The sequence below is a fragment of the Mytilus galloprovincialis genome, chromosome 12 (genome assembly GCF_965363235.1).
Source record: "Mytilus galloprovincialis chromosome 12, xbMytGall1.hap1.1, whole genome shotgun sequence".
Taxonomy (NCBI): Eukaryota; Metazoa; Mollusca; class Bivalvia; order Mytilida; family Mytilidae; genus Mytilus; species Mytilus galloprovincialis.
This window is the reverse complement of record NC_134849.1, coordinates 36,080,196-36,096,465: the sequence shown is the minus strand read 5'-3', so window position 1 is coordinate 36,096,465 and position 16,270 is coordinate 36,080,196. Positions and strand designations below refer to the sequence as shown.

The 16,270-nt window shown below is 32.0% G+C and overlaps 1 long non-coding RNA gene across 1 annotated transcript in view; it reads right to left on the bottom strand.

Moving 5' to 3' along the window:
• Positions 1 to 1,814: 1,814 nt before the first annotated feature.
• The window catches only part of LOC143055683 (uncharacterized), a 45,537-nt gene continuing 31,081 nt past the window's right edge, over positions 1,815 to 16,270 (bottom strand). Inside the window, exons 3-4 of the long non-coding RNA XR_012972130.1 lie at positions 4,091 to 4,191; positions 1,815 to 3,285 (exon numbers count right to left, since the gene is read on the bottom strand). This is a non-coding gene — a long non-coding RNA (uncharacterized LOC143055683). The remainder of the gene's footprint in view (positions 3,286 to 4,090; positions 4,192 to 16,270) is intronic.

Below are 16,270 nucleotides of genomic sequence, written 5' to 3'. Positions count from 1 at the left end.
GTCTTCTTCGATACGTTTCACTCAAAATAGATTTTAAAAATCTGAAAAATCTAACCATTTGTAAATAATTTAACTTTGGATGTGACGCGTCTTCTGATTGGCTGACGTTATTTTGTTATCAGTCCATAAACATAATTTTGTCATGTGACCGTGACGTCATCAACGTTTTTTCATGGTTTTCTACGGTTTAAAATGGAATTTATAATTAAATAATAAGACATGACTGCATGTAATATTTTTCTGTCTATTCGAAATAACATTAAAAATGTGGTGCACACTGTTAAATAACCCGCAAAGCGCGTTATTCAGTGTGCACCAAATTTTTTATGTTATTTCTTCATAGACAGAAAAAAATATTACAGTCATTCCTTAAATAACGTGGTTTTTCCTTGTCGTTTCAATTGATGTGGTAACATATACGTTGTGGGTGTATTTGTTTTTTGAGCGTATGTCTTAATTCGGTTCTGTGTTAGTTCCTGTAAATGCCGATAACTTATAAAAACTTTACAGATGAGTAACCGTGGTTGCTAGGGCTATATGAATATGAACACAGCACAAGGAATTAAAAAACACACATATGGCATTCAAATATCATTATAAGTAAAAATCTACTGGTACATTCGGCTATCAACCATTATACCTATGTGCATAAGACAAATTAATTGCAGTTGTCTTTCTTCGCACACATAATTATAATAAATAATTGTAAGCCTAAGATAATCATTTTCTAATAATCAGTGTTTCGCTTGTGCTATACTTTTATTCAACAAAAGTTCTCACGACGGAACAGTGTTTTCTTCTTATATTCAAACAAATACATACCAACTAGTCAGACTATGCATTTTTACATTCAATTATCTTCATAAATATATAATATACTGTAGGGAAATAAACGACAAACACACTAAACGTTCTAGTTTTTATCATACACTATACATAATTTTGAATATTTTTATCATTCACTCATCTCGCAACATTACAAACATACATGGTATAATAATTTGTTAAGTTTATCTATGGTAATATTTAGACAACATTCTGATATAATTTCATGTGTGAATAAAAGCGATGTAGGGTATATGTCAAAGCGATATAATTCAACAAACCTAAAGGCATCGATAGATTACCATGCTATAATATTCGTCTAGCTGTGTATTGTATCTATTTTAATTTTCTTTCTACCATTTACATCATACAATATTATCCACTGCGCTTAACAGTTACATGTACATGTATTCAAAGAAACTTCTGAATTTTTATTCTTGTATTTAGGTGAAATGACAATTTTTATGTGATTCAAGATTAAAAACTAGAAGAATTGGTATCAATGACAAATAGACAGCTCTCTACCAGAGACCAAACGGCATAGAATATAACAACCATAGGTCACCGTACGGCCTTCAACAATGATCAAACTCCATACAACATACTCAGCTTTAAAAGGTTTCTAAATTAAGAATGTTAAACAATTCAAACGAGAACACTGATCTGATTTGTTACATAGCAATGAAAATAAACAATTACGATGTACAGCAACAAACACAATTGGATAACAGGCTTCATATTTGGTACAGGCTCATACAGAATGGAGTTGAGTTAAACATGTGTGAAGGCGACAACTATGCATGCTTAATATTTTTCATACGACGGCGAGGTGTGGTCAATGATAAGACATATTGAAACATTAATTTTATTTGTTATAAAAAAAACATATGATGAAGGTATCTGCGGTCACTAACGTATTGTTATACTTCTACAGTGAAGCAATAGCCCGTGTGTCCGTAGTTCGTTTTTTCTTTTAGTTTGTACATTTATGTATTTATATTGTGTGTCGTCCTGTACTTATGTTGAATCTACATGTACACGTACAACTCCTCTGCAAACAATCGCATGGTTGTGATGGAACTTTTAGATTACAGTCAATTGTAATTATTGAAAAAGTGGTAAATTTGTCAAATGACAGTAACAGATTACAGGTATTTCGAAAACGATTTTCTACATGTATATCATATTGAATGTTTGCTAGATATATACTACATGTATATTGATTCTTAAAATTTATAACTTCTTTTAAACGACGATTGCATTCAATGGTATTTTTTTCTCTAGTTTCCATACATAAACATAAAAATAACACGCATTTAAATCTTGGATGCTATTTATATTTTATCATGGTCAACCTTTTATTTTCATAAATTATGATGGAACTTGTATTTAGAAATCTCACAGGATTCCTTAAGGCAGTGTTTTATTCAAGATGACTTATAATGGCTAAATTATATGAAAACCTCAACTGTAACGATCAATGAAAAGTTATCACAATCGAAAAATGAAAATCATAGTCAATAAAAACATAAATTATTTTGAGCAAGTGTTAATACAGTGATTGTAAGAAAATACCGCGTGACTTTATTCAAGGCACCCGTGACGTAATTTAACACGTGTCTTTATTTAAGGCAACACGATAATACTTTTAAAATGACTGTAAAGCACCCAAACCATATTCAATTCTCAAAACTACCACCAAAGTTATTTCAACGAGGAGCGATACAGTTATGTTACTTTAATATTATAAATTTATCAATGATACCAACGTGGATAATGTAATACGCCAGACGCACATCTACAGCAGAGTCGTAAGTGGCGCTCGAACAAAAAAGTTGTCGGTAACCAAATCATCTACATCTACGATTTGGTTAGAAATAAAAAACAAAATGCATGTAAGGTATTTTACAGTCAGAACACGATTAAGGATAAGTTTTCAATTAAATGAGTCAACTTCTTATGCATGATACAAAAACTAAACAAATTCCAATCATAAGTAGACCTAAGCGCTGAATGGTCTGTTCTGCACTATTTGTTTTGTCTTCTTCTGCTTCTAGCTTCTCTTGTTTTTGGCGGGAATTTTCCATTTGAAACATATCGTCCTTATCCAAAGTAATTTCACATGTGACTATGGAAAAAGTTGATTCTGTGAACTTTGGAAAATACATTTGATCTACGTGAAATAAATTATTAGTATGTTCTATGATACTCATATTAGCTGTCATATTTTTAAGTTCAATATTTAGGACAGACGACAGCAGTTCTTCGTGGATACTACATTGTGAATCGGTTATCAGCAGTTCAGAATCTGTGAAGAAGTTTGACCCTATTTGTACTGCGCATGTGTTGTTTTTATTTTTACATGCTGTTACTATTCTTAGTCTATGATTTTGGAAAACATTTCCTGTTCTTTCGATTACGACGAAACGTGGTCGGATGATTACTTTTGGAGATTCCAATCTGAAAAAAAAAACAAATGAAAGTATTACGTGTATGGTTAACAATTAACAAGATATGAAAACTATCTAATTGTTAATTAAAGTATCGAGTGTAAACGAAGACGGTTAAAAAAGCTGAGCGTGAGTGGTTATGACACCTCGATTTTCAAACTGAGTTTGAAGCAAGAAATCATGTTTCTGAAATGAATTTTTGGATATGGTTAATTGATACAGACAGATTTATGCAACACGCGCTTGGGTGCACGTGGTTCAATACAAAAATAAAATAAAAGTATGAACAATTAACTTTAGTGTCTCGTGCGTTTTCTTTGATACACGATAACACATCAATGTTAACAAAAAAGGGGTGCCTAACAGTTAATGTGACATGAAAACCGCGACAGGTAGATATCAAAGGAAATTGTAATAATTTAAAATTGTATAGTCTTGAAAATGTAATTTGTTAGTATATTTTGTACAAAAGTTCAGCAAAAGTTTGAAAAGAGCATTTTAATACAAAACTTCCAAATATTTTTTTCATTCTTAACATTGAAATTTATTATGCTGGCAAATATTTTTTTTAAGAATAACATCACAGAAACAATTAGAAAGAATACTATTCTAAATTTGACATACACATACAAAGTCATGTAAGAGCTTTGGGATCCAAATTAAATACTGTAAATGGTGTAATAGAATGTTATCCTACCGTCGAATAATAGACGAAATCAACACCGGATACATTCTTGCCCACCCCCCTGTTTTCCTGCAATATGTATAATAAACTAAAAAAACAAAACAAAACCAACTTAAGTCACATGACTTACGCATTCAGGAAGGCTATATCTGGTGTCCAAATTGAGCTGTCATTGACCGTAATATACGGGATTTTGTCTGTTGACCACTGCAATCGTCTGTCATGCCAAGTCTGAAAAATAGCAATGCCAGCAATATATAAAAGTTTTAATAAATGCAAAAGTATCGAAATCCTAAGAAGTCGTGAATTCGATACATCCATGTACGTGTACCTGTAAGTATATTATTCTAATGGAATCGCAATAATTTATCTTGCGCTTTCATTCAATTTTTAACAATCGCAATAATAAGAACATCGCATACATAAAGTTCACAAACTACCAGAGTACATAATGCATAACACGAATATATGGAACGCCATAGCTGTCTTCCGTTGTTCATATTTAGTATATGCTGTGATCATTTAATTACTTTCAGCGGTATTTTTCTCGATTATGAGTGCCCTTTTCATTATGTTCAGTAGTATAACAATTGTGTTGAGCAGTAACATCATAATGATCAGTAGAATAACCATTATATTGTGCAGATCTGGTATTATATTCAGCACTTTAATCAATATACTTAGCAGTTTTGGCTTTATGTTCAGTAGGTAAATTATTCTATTGAATAGGTTTGTCTTTATATTCAGTACTTTTGAAAATATCTTCTTTTGAAAAAAACGCTGAAAATTAAATGATCACAGCATATACTAAATATGAACAACGGAAGAAAGCTATGGCGTTCCATGCGAATAAGAATGTTTGATTATTTAATGTTTAACGCCGCTTTCATTTGTGGAGGAAGCAGGAGTGCACCATATGATATATTTTTTCTTTGTACTAACCAATATCTCTACTTCGAATGCTAATTTGAAAGCTGCCGCTAATTTAAACTGTAAATGTACTTCATATCAAAGAGTACATATAGTCAAGTTAATAAAATAAGCTGCATGCGCAGAAACCTTGGAAGTTGATGCGCATGACACGTAAGAAGAGTCCCTACTGGAGAGATAGAGAAAAAAAATTTATTTGACTACATGCAAGTCTTTACGGTGTTAATTACAAAATAATTGTGACTCACAAAAATTCAACGCTGCTACATAATGGATAATGTTAAAACAGGACTGTATAGGAAAACAATTAAAAGACTTTGAATAAAGCATTACAATTAAAAACGCATCGTCTTAATTCAAAAGGTTATTCACACAATTATAAAGTGCTATAGATAATGGTAGCTTTAAATAGTTTCAGATGTACAATAGAAATATAAACAAATAAATGCTATAAATCTAAAGTTCTTCATAACTCTCTGTTATAAAACTAGACATTCCTCTCAGATATAATAGTTGCAGTTCCCTCCAATTACGGTGCACCAAGCGAAGAAGACAAGTGTTATTGTCATTTTCGTTTTTTGCAAATCTTGAAAGCAGCCAAAACATGATTGCATAAAGAACAACAACTATTTACCTTTATATTGTGAAGTGTGTTTAATTGACCGACAATCTAATTTCATACATTTATTATTAGAACTTCTATTAATATTATCACGACGACACTGTTTTATTGCTACATGTACCATACCATAACTTAATATATCACAACACCATTTTACTACTGCTGCAACTACTACAACTACTTTCGCTGATGCTGTTACAACTACTTCTACGACTACATTACTGTGTCTATAACCCTAACAATTACTTTCGCCGTTGCTGTTACAATAGTAATTACTCCTCCTACTATATTACTGATATTAAAACCCTTAAAACTACTTCCGTTGGTAATGCCATTACTACAACAACTTCTACAACTATCAATCATACATCTACGTTCACTGTTGATGTTACAAATATAACTTCTTCAGCTACTACATTTCATATATTACAACCCTTAGAACTTCTTTCGAAGTTGCTGTTTAATCAAGTGTACGGGTGCCACATGTGGAGCAGGATCTACTTATCTTTCTGGAGCAACCGAGATCACCATCAGTTTTTGGTGAGGTTTTTGTTGCTTTGTTTTAAATGTATGTTGCATTGTGTTGGTCTGTTTCCATTTTTCTGTTTTAACCATAGAGTTTGACCTATAATGTTTTACTTTTTACACATTGGGACTTAGACAGGGAGTTGTCTCTTCGGAACTTATACCACATATTTGTATTTCTATTGTCAGTTTATTTTCGACTTATGAATTTGATTGTCCTTAGAATAACATTCGCCTCTTTTGTTCTAGAGCCAAACAAAAAAAAAAAAACCGGCTAAACTTGTAAAATCCTGGCAATGTCGTATAGTTGATAAATAGATGGTTAAAGTATGGTAATGTTACCATGAAAACGGATACAACACTGGGAATCTTGCATTGAGACTAGGCGGGACAGACTAACTCAATACGTTTGATTGTAACTGACACTGCCATGTGATATAAAATATGACGGAAAAAGAAAAGCAGTTCGATTACGTTAATACTGCTTTTTAAACTTAAAGACTGAGCAACACGAAGTCCAACAAAAACTATTGTTAAACTACCACATATCAGTGGCGGATCCATTGGGTGGTCCCACGGCGCACCGGACCACCCCCATGACGAAACTCAACTTTTTTAAAGTGTCTATTTTTTTCAATAACTAGCCAATTAACAAATTAACACTTAAGATTAATCCTTTCATCGCACTAATTGGTTATCATGGATTACCTGGATACCTGGAGGTGTCACAATGATAGAATACGGATCAATGCGTTTCACCTGTATGTAGCATATTAATCTATTGTAATAAAAATTCATAATATCTAATAAAATTTGTAGATTTAGCTAACAAGGTCCTTATATTTGGATAGAGTAACATTTGTTTATAGTGGAAAGTTGTTTTATCGTTAAATAAGCTACAATTAAAAAATGCTTGCTAGTCTCTCTCTGTGATTACCTTTAGATAACTCTGGTTTATTTCCCAATCAATCTATCATGAAGTGAAGATAAATAACACAAATTTCAATCATAGTCTTTTTCAAAAATGATGAACGGTTCTTTATATTGGTATGTAATTATTTTAAACGTTTCAAATTTATGAAATTATATTCGTACATTAATGTGTTTGATACACCAATAACAAAAACTGAAATATATTGAATTGATACATAATGTAACTATTCAAATTTATATCAGAAACCTAAATTTAATTATAAAATAATGAACCTGTTAAAGGGAGACAATACTCGCATAACTTTTTCGAATTGGCACATAATACAACGGAATGTCACTCTAGCATACAAATGGCACATCAATATAATTAATTAACTGTGCAATCGCGCTCCACCTTCAATGATGATTCTAAATTATAATTATAACCAAAAGTTGTTAATCTATATATAGTAAAGACTAATGAAATCTAACCCACTGTTTAAATATTTCTTTGCATTTTTTTCAAAACTTCCTCAGTAAAATGCTTGAGCAACTTGACTTTCATAGATCATAATTAACGTTTTTACACAATATTTAAATAAAGTAGCTAAAGATTATTCGCTTCTCAAAGTGTAAGACGCAATAAAAATCGTATGCTTGCACCATCTTACCCAAAAACAGATTTAATTAAGTTCTGAACATTTCGACATTTCTTCGTTAAAACCGGTTTTAAACAAATCACAAGTACGTGTTAAGATCCGACTAAATACCCATATCCAGATATCGTCAGGTAAATTTGCTACTGTATGCATGTAATTAAATTGTCAAAACAGCTCTTCAATATGAAGAAGTTGACTTCTTATTTTGAAAGGTAAATACAAATTATTTTTGTATTTTTAAGTGAAATTTCCATATATAATTGCATTGTCCAACTAACGGAGTCTCGGTTTTAAAATTCATTTATGTACATTTTGAAAAAAGCAATCATTATGAATGAATTAAATTAAATTTGTTTATTTATCTCTTTGAGCCCCCCCCCCCCCCCACCCCCCACCCCCCACCCCCCACCCCCTTTTCCCACAACATCAACAGCAATTCAAGCACTGAAGTTGGTACCGGCATTTGTACAAAGCGCAACATTTGATGAAATTAAACATTTTGTAGACTTTTACCATACTGATTTGCCGAGTCCATCTACAATGCCGTCCGAACTGCGTTTGTGGCAAAAGACTTGCGAGTCAATGCTTTCAAAACCAGAAACTGTAGCCGGTGCTCTGAAAGTATTTTGTAAAACAGACTTTCCAAATATTTCTGTTATCTTAAAAATCATAGCTATCATGGGGGTGACGAGTTGCGAATGTGAGCGATCCAACAGTGAGTTATCACTTTTAAAAACCTACCTGAGAACAACTATGGGACAATCACATTTAAACGGACTTGCGTTGATGCATGTGGACTACAGTTTGGAACTAAACATAAAACAAATTATAGATAACTTTGCAAGGAAACACCCGCGACGCATGATGTTGAATGGCCTGATAAACGACTCTTTGTTAGATTAGTAAATTTTGAACAATTTTACGTAGAACTATTTTTACCGATTCGGAACATTTTAGCTAAACTTTTTTCACAGCTTGCCTAATTCAGATGACAGTTGTATGTTGTGCTATTTTAGATTGCAAGATATTGTATAGAGTCTTAAATAAAAATCAGTTTTACATGTCTTTAAATTCCTTTACCTAGGAATATGTGCATTGCATGGTGTTGTCCAAATTCATGATCTTCCATAATGTCGAAGGTATTTTTTAACCTTTTTCGTACCATTCAATATTCATTTGGGACCACATTTGGGACCATCCCCAAATTTTTTTCTGGATCCGCCACTGCATATTCTGTATCTGCATTCAAATAACGTATAGGAACTTAGACCCCACCTTATTATTTAAATTTAGGATGTAGCCTTTTTTACTCTGTTCACATTTGATCAAACCTACTTGTTTTGTGGCGTTTCTTGTCTATTTCAGTTTTTTTTCTTCAGTTTTTACAAGTTTCAATATGCTTTCTGACGAAGAAATCAAAATGCGTGCAATGTATCAAATGTAGACTGTGACTGCACTAAAGGCAATCCATAAGCTCAAAGCAGACAAGCAGTAATTGTGATCAGATTGACAAGTATTACAACAGAACAAGGAACAGTTTACCATCACAAATGCAACAACTGTCAAAGCTAAATAGATGTAGTTTTTTGGAAAGAAAAATCTAATAAAAGTTTGCCAAAAACGTTACACGAGTCATTAAATTAAGGTGTTGACTGATGTATTTAGCATCAACCTGACAATTTACGGGCAGTAATTGGGCATGAATGCTAAATTAAGCAGAATGTTATCAAAGACTTTGAACACCTTGCCTCTAAGAAAATATTTCCTTGGGATTTTCGCTTGACCAAGTAAATTTCATTGATAACAGATAGAATGATTTAAACAGTTGACTTTATTATTGTATAGGGTGTTAAAATCTTTGAAGACATGATAGTTTTGATGTTCAGATTCGAAAAAGAACTTATAGACATAATGATCAATCTTGTTTACCATTATTTACTCTTTTAGCGATAAAGCTAATCGTTTAAGTCAACGTATAAAATGAGAATGCTAAAACTCAAATATCAAGCGTATCAATTCTATATATAAAAAAAGTGCGTATTAATAAGAACACATTATTTGAGAACTTTACTGAGGTACTTGAAATGCAAGTCAACATACTCTGTTCTTTCACATTTGTAACTTATTATAATATTATTTTTTTTAAATCATCTGTAAAAAAAGAACAAAGATTTCATGCAACGACTAGCGGTTGAATATTTGTCATAATCAAAAAGATAAAAAATGTTTAGAAAGACGTTTCACCGGTTATCTACAATGGTCCGTATGTTACTTACCGCTATCCCTTGTCATGAAATAAACCCTATATACAAATAAAAAGTATGTGGCATCATAGGTTCGTTGTAGAAAACCTGTTAGTAGGCCAAATGATAAATCAAAACTGCTTGATCTTTTAATAGAAAATGGTGGTATACCGTACACCATACATGTAGTTATATGTTCACAGAAATTTAAGTTCAGCTATGTTTTAAATGAACAAGAATTCGTGTTTCGGAATTCGACAGATGATTTGTACAAGGTATTTTAGCTTAAATATAAAATTAAAACTCGCTCTGACATTGCTGACATTAGACGATTTATAACAATAATTCATAACTTCAGAAGAATGCGTCTTGCGCATGAAACCGGTATGCTCGGTTTACATTACAGCCATTGGGGAAGATAACAATATGTGCAGTGGGAATTATAATTGACATACGTCCCCTAAAATCTGAAGAAAAAACATTTTGTCATAAAAATAGTATATTTTTTTTCTTGCATCCCTCCACTGGGTGACATTCTTAGAGTGGCTTCAGTACTAACCTAAATCTTTGCTCCGCTGATGCTGCTTATATTTTTCAACTAAATGACAGTTCACTCACACCGGACATGAGGGGACTTTTATTTTGAATTTTGATGTAAATTTTAGATTAATTTTCATACCTTGTCATATTGCAGTTTAAATTAAAGGTATATTTTCAAAATAATAAAAGTGAGAATGGAAATGGGGACAACAAACCGACCAAAGAGCAGACAACAGACAAAATAAAAATAAATATAAGTTGATGGTATGCCAATGTTTATTGTGCAGCACTCACAGCTTTGAACTGAGCATGTTGTCTTATATAAATCCATCGCAAACTCCGTTTTAAATAATGGGACGTAAATATGTAATAAGTACTTGATTTTTCTCATCACAATCATATGCATTTAGTTCGTCTTTGAGAAGCAATGATATTTTTGGCAAATTTCGGTCAATTAAAGCACTTAACAGCTGTTTTATGTCTTTACACTAAACACCCACTACCATCTAATGTTCACAATGCTTGTATATATCTTGTGTTCTTTCAACATTTATAAAAACTATACTGTCTGTTTGTTTGGGTAATCTGTTTGATGTCTTATCAGTTGATCTATTTGTAGGTAGACTCGTAGATGTTGAGGCAACAGTATATTCTATGAAAAGATGTTTCAGTTAACAGTTAAGCAATTCATATAGTAAACCATTTTGTCCGCAAAAATAAAACGAGAGAGAAGATAGCAATACATGAAGCATGCATGCATGAAATATCGGACGAAAGTTCATCAATACCGGTCTGGACAAACAAGGACGAAACTCGGTTGTGAGTTCGAATGTATTTAAGAATTGAATGCTTCTTTTTGTAACTTTATTGGGGTGTAAAAGCGTTGACCGAAGTACATTTTGTATGAAGCGCGAAAGCGCTTCATTCTAAAAATGTACGCACGGTCAACGCTTTTACAACCCTATAAAGTTACAAAAAGAAGCATTCAATACTTATAATTACATTTTTCAGCTATGGTCATGAAAACACGAATTTTATAAAAAAAAATTATTTTATTTACCTGTGCACTTTATTGTTGGACCACGTGTTATCATGAATGAAAAGTTTTATTGAGTGATGCAATTGCTTACGGAATAACATGTGATGTGCGGTTAGCCAATCAGAATAAAGTATTATAATGAAACATACATGTACATCTAATGTAATTATATGATTATAATATAAATTATACTTTGTAGGAAGAGATCGAGCTTTATTAGTAGGTTGGAAATTGATTTTTGGTTATAATGAGGGTTTGATTATTCATAGCTTTTTTTTACCGAGGGAACTCCATTCATGTCTTTACACTAAACACCCACTACCATCTTATGCTCACAATGCTTGTATATCTTGTGTTCTTTCAACATTTATAAAAACTATACTGTCTGTTTGTTTGGGTAATCTGTTTGATGTCTTATCAGTTGATCTTTTTGTAGGTAGACTCGTGGAAGTTGTGGCAACAGTATATTCTTTGAAAAGATGTTTCAGTATATTCTTTGAAAAGATGTTTCAATCAACGGTTAAGCATTTCATAGAAAGACACGATATTGTCCGCAAAAATAAAACAAGAGAGGGAAGGATAGTACTAGCACGCATGCGTGAAATATCGGACGGATATTAATCAAAACCGGCCAGGGCAGACGACGACAATGTCGGCTGTGAGTTCGAATATATGAAGGTCGTGCATGCTTAATACAATATTTGTTATCACTAATGTGGATTCGACCTTTCACAGATTTAAATGAAGTCGTTTTACTTTGTGTGTATGTGGAAAGGGGGGGGGGGCTATTTTGGTCCATTCGCCTATGCAAAATGCATCGATATTTGATACATCTTTCTAACGTTCACATATATAATATCTTTACTAATAAAAAAACGAGGTCCAATTAATCGCTGGCATGTCGTTAAAACTAACGCCGATTCTAAGGATGCAACTTTATATATAACTAAAATAGAAGACTGAGTGGTGTCGATTCAAAACTACACCATTCCATGCCCTTCTGTGTACAAAATGATTAATTATTACAATAAATAACAAGTTTCGGATCGAATCTGATAACGATGCAAATAGCATGTCACATGTAGTTTCCGGTTGTAGTACTAATACTTAAGAAAACCAGACGGATTAAAAAGGTCTCTAAGGTTTTGAAAGCAGGGAAAACTATGCCATCAACATGACTTCAGTTGACAACACGAAAGTCATGCTAAAATTAGGCATATGTATTCTATTCAGTCAAGGACAAGTGATGTCGTGGGCGTATTCTAGTATCATTATGTCGAGGAATAACTTCAATTTAAGACAATAAAAAACACATTTTTTCATGAGGGCGTTAGACCGAATCGATGTATCTTCATTGTAACATACACTCAGATGTAGATTATTTCTGCAATAATCTAGATTTTGATAAATGATTTAATAGGGGCTCGTTCAGTATTTAAACCTTATGCAATGGTAAAGAAGACTATCTATACCACAAGGAATTCACATTTAGATGTCATACATTTTGTATTTAAAATGCTGCTTGCTTTAAACAGCAATAACTTGTTGCATGATGATATAATATTGTACATGTAGTGGTTTATGGTTTATGCATTAGAAAAAAAAGAACCCACCAAGACTAAACAAAAATGCATGTAAAATCAGACAGACACTACCTATACTCCTTGTGTATGCAGTGTTGAACACATGTTCTTACTGTGAGTGAGCTGATGAGCAAATTCATGATCACATTTGAAAACGCAAAAAAAAACAACATTGTTGACTCTTATTAATAGGAATGAAAAAATGCACAAATATCAAATTTCTAAAACAGGTTTGGATATTAAAATCGCAAAATTTAAACCCTGCAAAAATTCGCCATTTTACAGTTAGTGTAGTTTTAACATGTCATTGAGCCGAGAGAATTCGACATGTTGTTAGTTCTTCCCTACTTTCCATTTGTCTGTCTGTAATTTTTGTCGATCTATCTTCTTTATTTCAACACTTTATTGTTCCATTAGCGCAGTAAAACTTTTTTAACATTATCTAAACATTTCATGCTGTGCAGATATGATTTATTTCTAGTTTCATGCACTCTGTACCAATACTGTTAACAGCTACATGTAATTCATAGCGACGATGTGAATAATGATATCTGTATAACTTCGCTATTTCTTAGTTTTACGTATGTATATGTCACTGGGTTAACGTTTCCGCCTATGCACATGTATCGTGTCAGAATTAAGGAACATATTAATATCAAGAAATTGTAAACTTAATTAAAATATACAATTCCTTGATAATATTTATAATGGTAAAGCAACAATTTGCCGATTTATGATTAAACCTCAAAGAAAAAGAGATATATCTTACATAATATACATTGTTTTCGAATCTGCAGTTTATTTTTACGGGCATAGATTATTTTTGCTTATTTCGCATGTATTTTGTGTATGTTGTGCAGTCTGTTTGATAACGAGATTGGGTACCCATGCTTCGCTAACAAGGATTTGACGACACTTATGTATACTTTCTAGTGTCTGTTCTTTTAGTTATTACGAAGGCTAATGAAATTTTCGCTGCAAACTTTTGAAGGTGTGTATTATAACGACAAAACTGTTGTCAGGCCCTTCTCAAGTCAGATTGTATTTTGTATTTATACTAAATTAATGTTGAACGCAATACTCTTTCAAAAGTTTATTATTCTGAAAATTTGGGTTCGTATTTATAAACACATGTTTGTTACCAAGATGGCTTTAGTTCTGCTTTGGTGAAATTAATGAAATGTGCACTTTCTTCATAACAGATATATATTGAAATGTAACCTGTTAGAAAGATTTATAGATTATCGTTGATCATCTCAACGAGATTTTTTTTTCTCGCTTGAGCTGGTCCAGCGAAAGCAAGAAAAGCAATCGAGTTGAGATGACTAATGATAATCTGTTTATCGCTATTTTACCTATGACGATGTTGTCAATTTCAATGTCAATTTCGTTAGCAACGCCACGTGGCCATCTTAGTTTCTAGCGATAATTTTTCCATCTCAAGCGAGAAGCATGATATGAAAATTATCACAAAAAAAGATCATAAGAAAAATGCAAAAAATAGCGATAAAATAAGATAATGCAAAGTGTCGTGGGGTTGAATATGTATACATGTACACGTTAAATAAAAGGACAAAAGCTTAATATTGGAAATATAAGGGAAATAACCATTTCAGAATGTTTATAATTATTTCATGTGTTTTTCTACCAAATGAACGTACTAAACTGTTCAATCTTTATGAGGATAATTTGGTTTTAATTCAAATTACAAAATGATGATGACGACATGGTGACCTTTTAATTTTTTTAATTTATGTCTAGCTGTCAATTAATCCAGCATTTATTTTTCTTCATGTCAAATGGTCTTATTAATAAGCTTTAATAAATTTGTAAATGTTACAATGTTTGTTTTGAATAATTGGAATTTAATGATTTTACGATGCTTCTTTCCTTTAGAGAGCCTTTCTTGAACCCAATGCTGTATGTCTTTTATGTGTTCCACATTTTTCTCGGCAAAACTCGTTTACCACAATAATATGTGATGAGTAAACTCTATTACATCATTGGGAACTTTTGTTTGCTATTACAAAGATATTTTCTTTCATTTTTTTATGATGTAGTAAGACATTTTTTTAGTAAGACATCTTTTTCTAACACGTTATCTGATAAACGGAACAACTTATTTCTTGTAACATCTTGTACCTGCCAGGTACGTGATTTAGTTACCAATTTAATTGCAAGGTATTCAGATGTACCGTTAATTTGAAGTGACAGCCAACATAACCTAGTACTCCCACCCGCATTCAAAACAGAAATACAAGTGCAAAATAGATCATTTAATTATGTCCAAGTCTCTTAAATATTACACCTGTACAAATTCAAAACATATTCCAGAATTAGATTTATGAATGTGTTCTCGTGTATAATGATATTAAAGCGTGTTAATAGCATCTTTCTCTTGAATATCATAATTAAGGTGGTACCTAACACTACATGGAGATAACTCTGTAAAATCAGCTAAACGTTTCAATTACGTTGTGTTGTTAAGGGAATATTTTTTAAAGCTTCTCTATGATCAAAATTAGTGTTTGTCAAACTGCTTTATAACCAGTGTAATATTTCTGATAAAATGGTTTGTTCAATTTTTTTGAAATTTTTAATATTTTTGTCAAAGGGTCAAAGTAAATACTTTGTCAAAATTTTATGAAAATTAAACGAGTCAAATTAATTTTTATGAAGGTGTTGGGAACCACCTTAAACAGCCAATAAAGTGTATGTAGAAAAATAATGAGAAGTGGTATGACTGTTAAACAGACGACAGATACCGAGCGTGATCGTTAGTCCCTATATATCACTGTACGACCACCTACAATTTTCAAAATTTAACCTCGCCGCATTGTTGCACCTGTCCCAGTCAGGAGCATCTGGCCCCGGCGCCATAAAACTATTTGAGTAAAGTTTTTTTACTCAGCCTGAGAATTTTCTCAATTTTTTTATTCTCAGCAAAATGCACCGCCATAAAAAAATTCTCAGATATTTTCTTACTCAAAGTTAAGAATATTCTTAAATATTTGAGTATAGCCAAAACCATACTTAAGTATATAAAAAAATCTTAAATGTTTTTTTTTTTTTAAGGTAATTTGATATAAAATTACAAATGTTGGTAGTGTTTTTGTTAAAATTTGCAATGAAGAACTTCACTTATCACCTCAAATCAATTTCTATCCAAAGGAACATACACATCTTTATTCCTTAACATATTTTTTTTCATACATTTTTTAGGATGAATACTCAAAATCAATGTTGTCTAAAAAAGC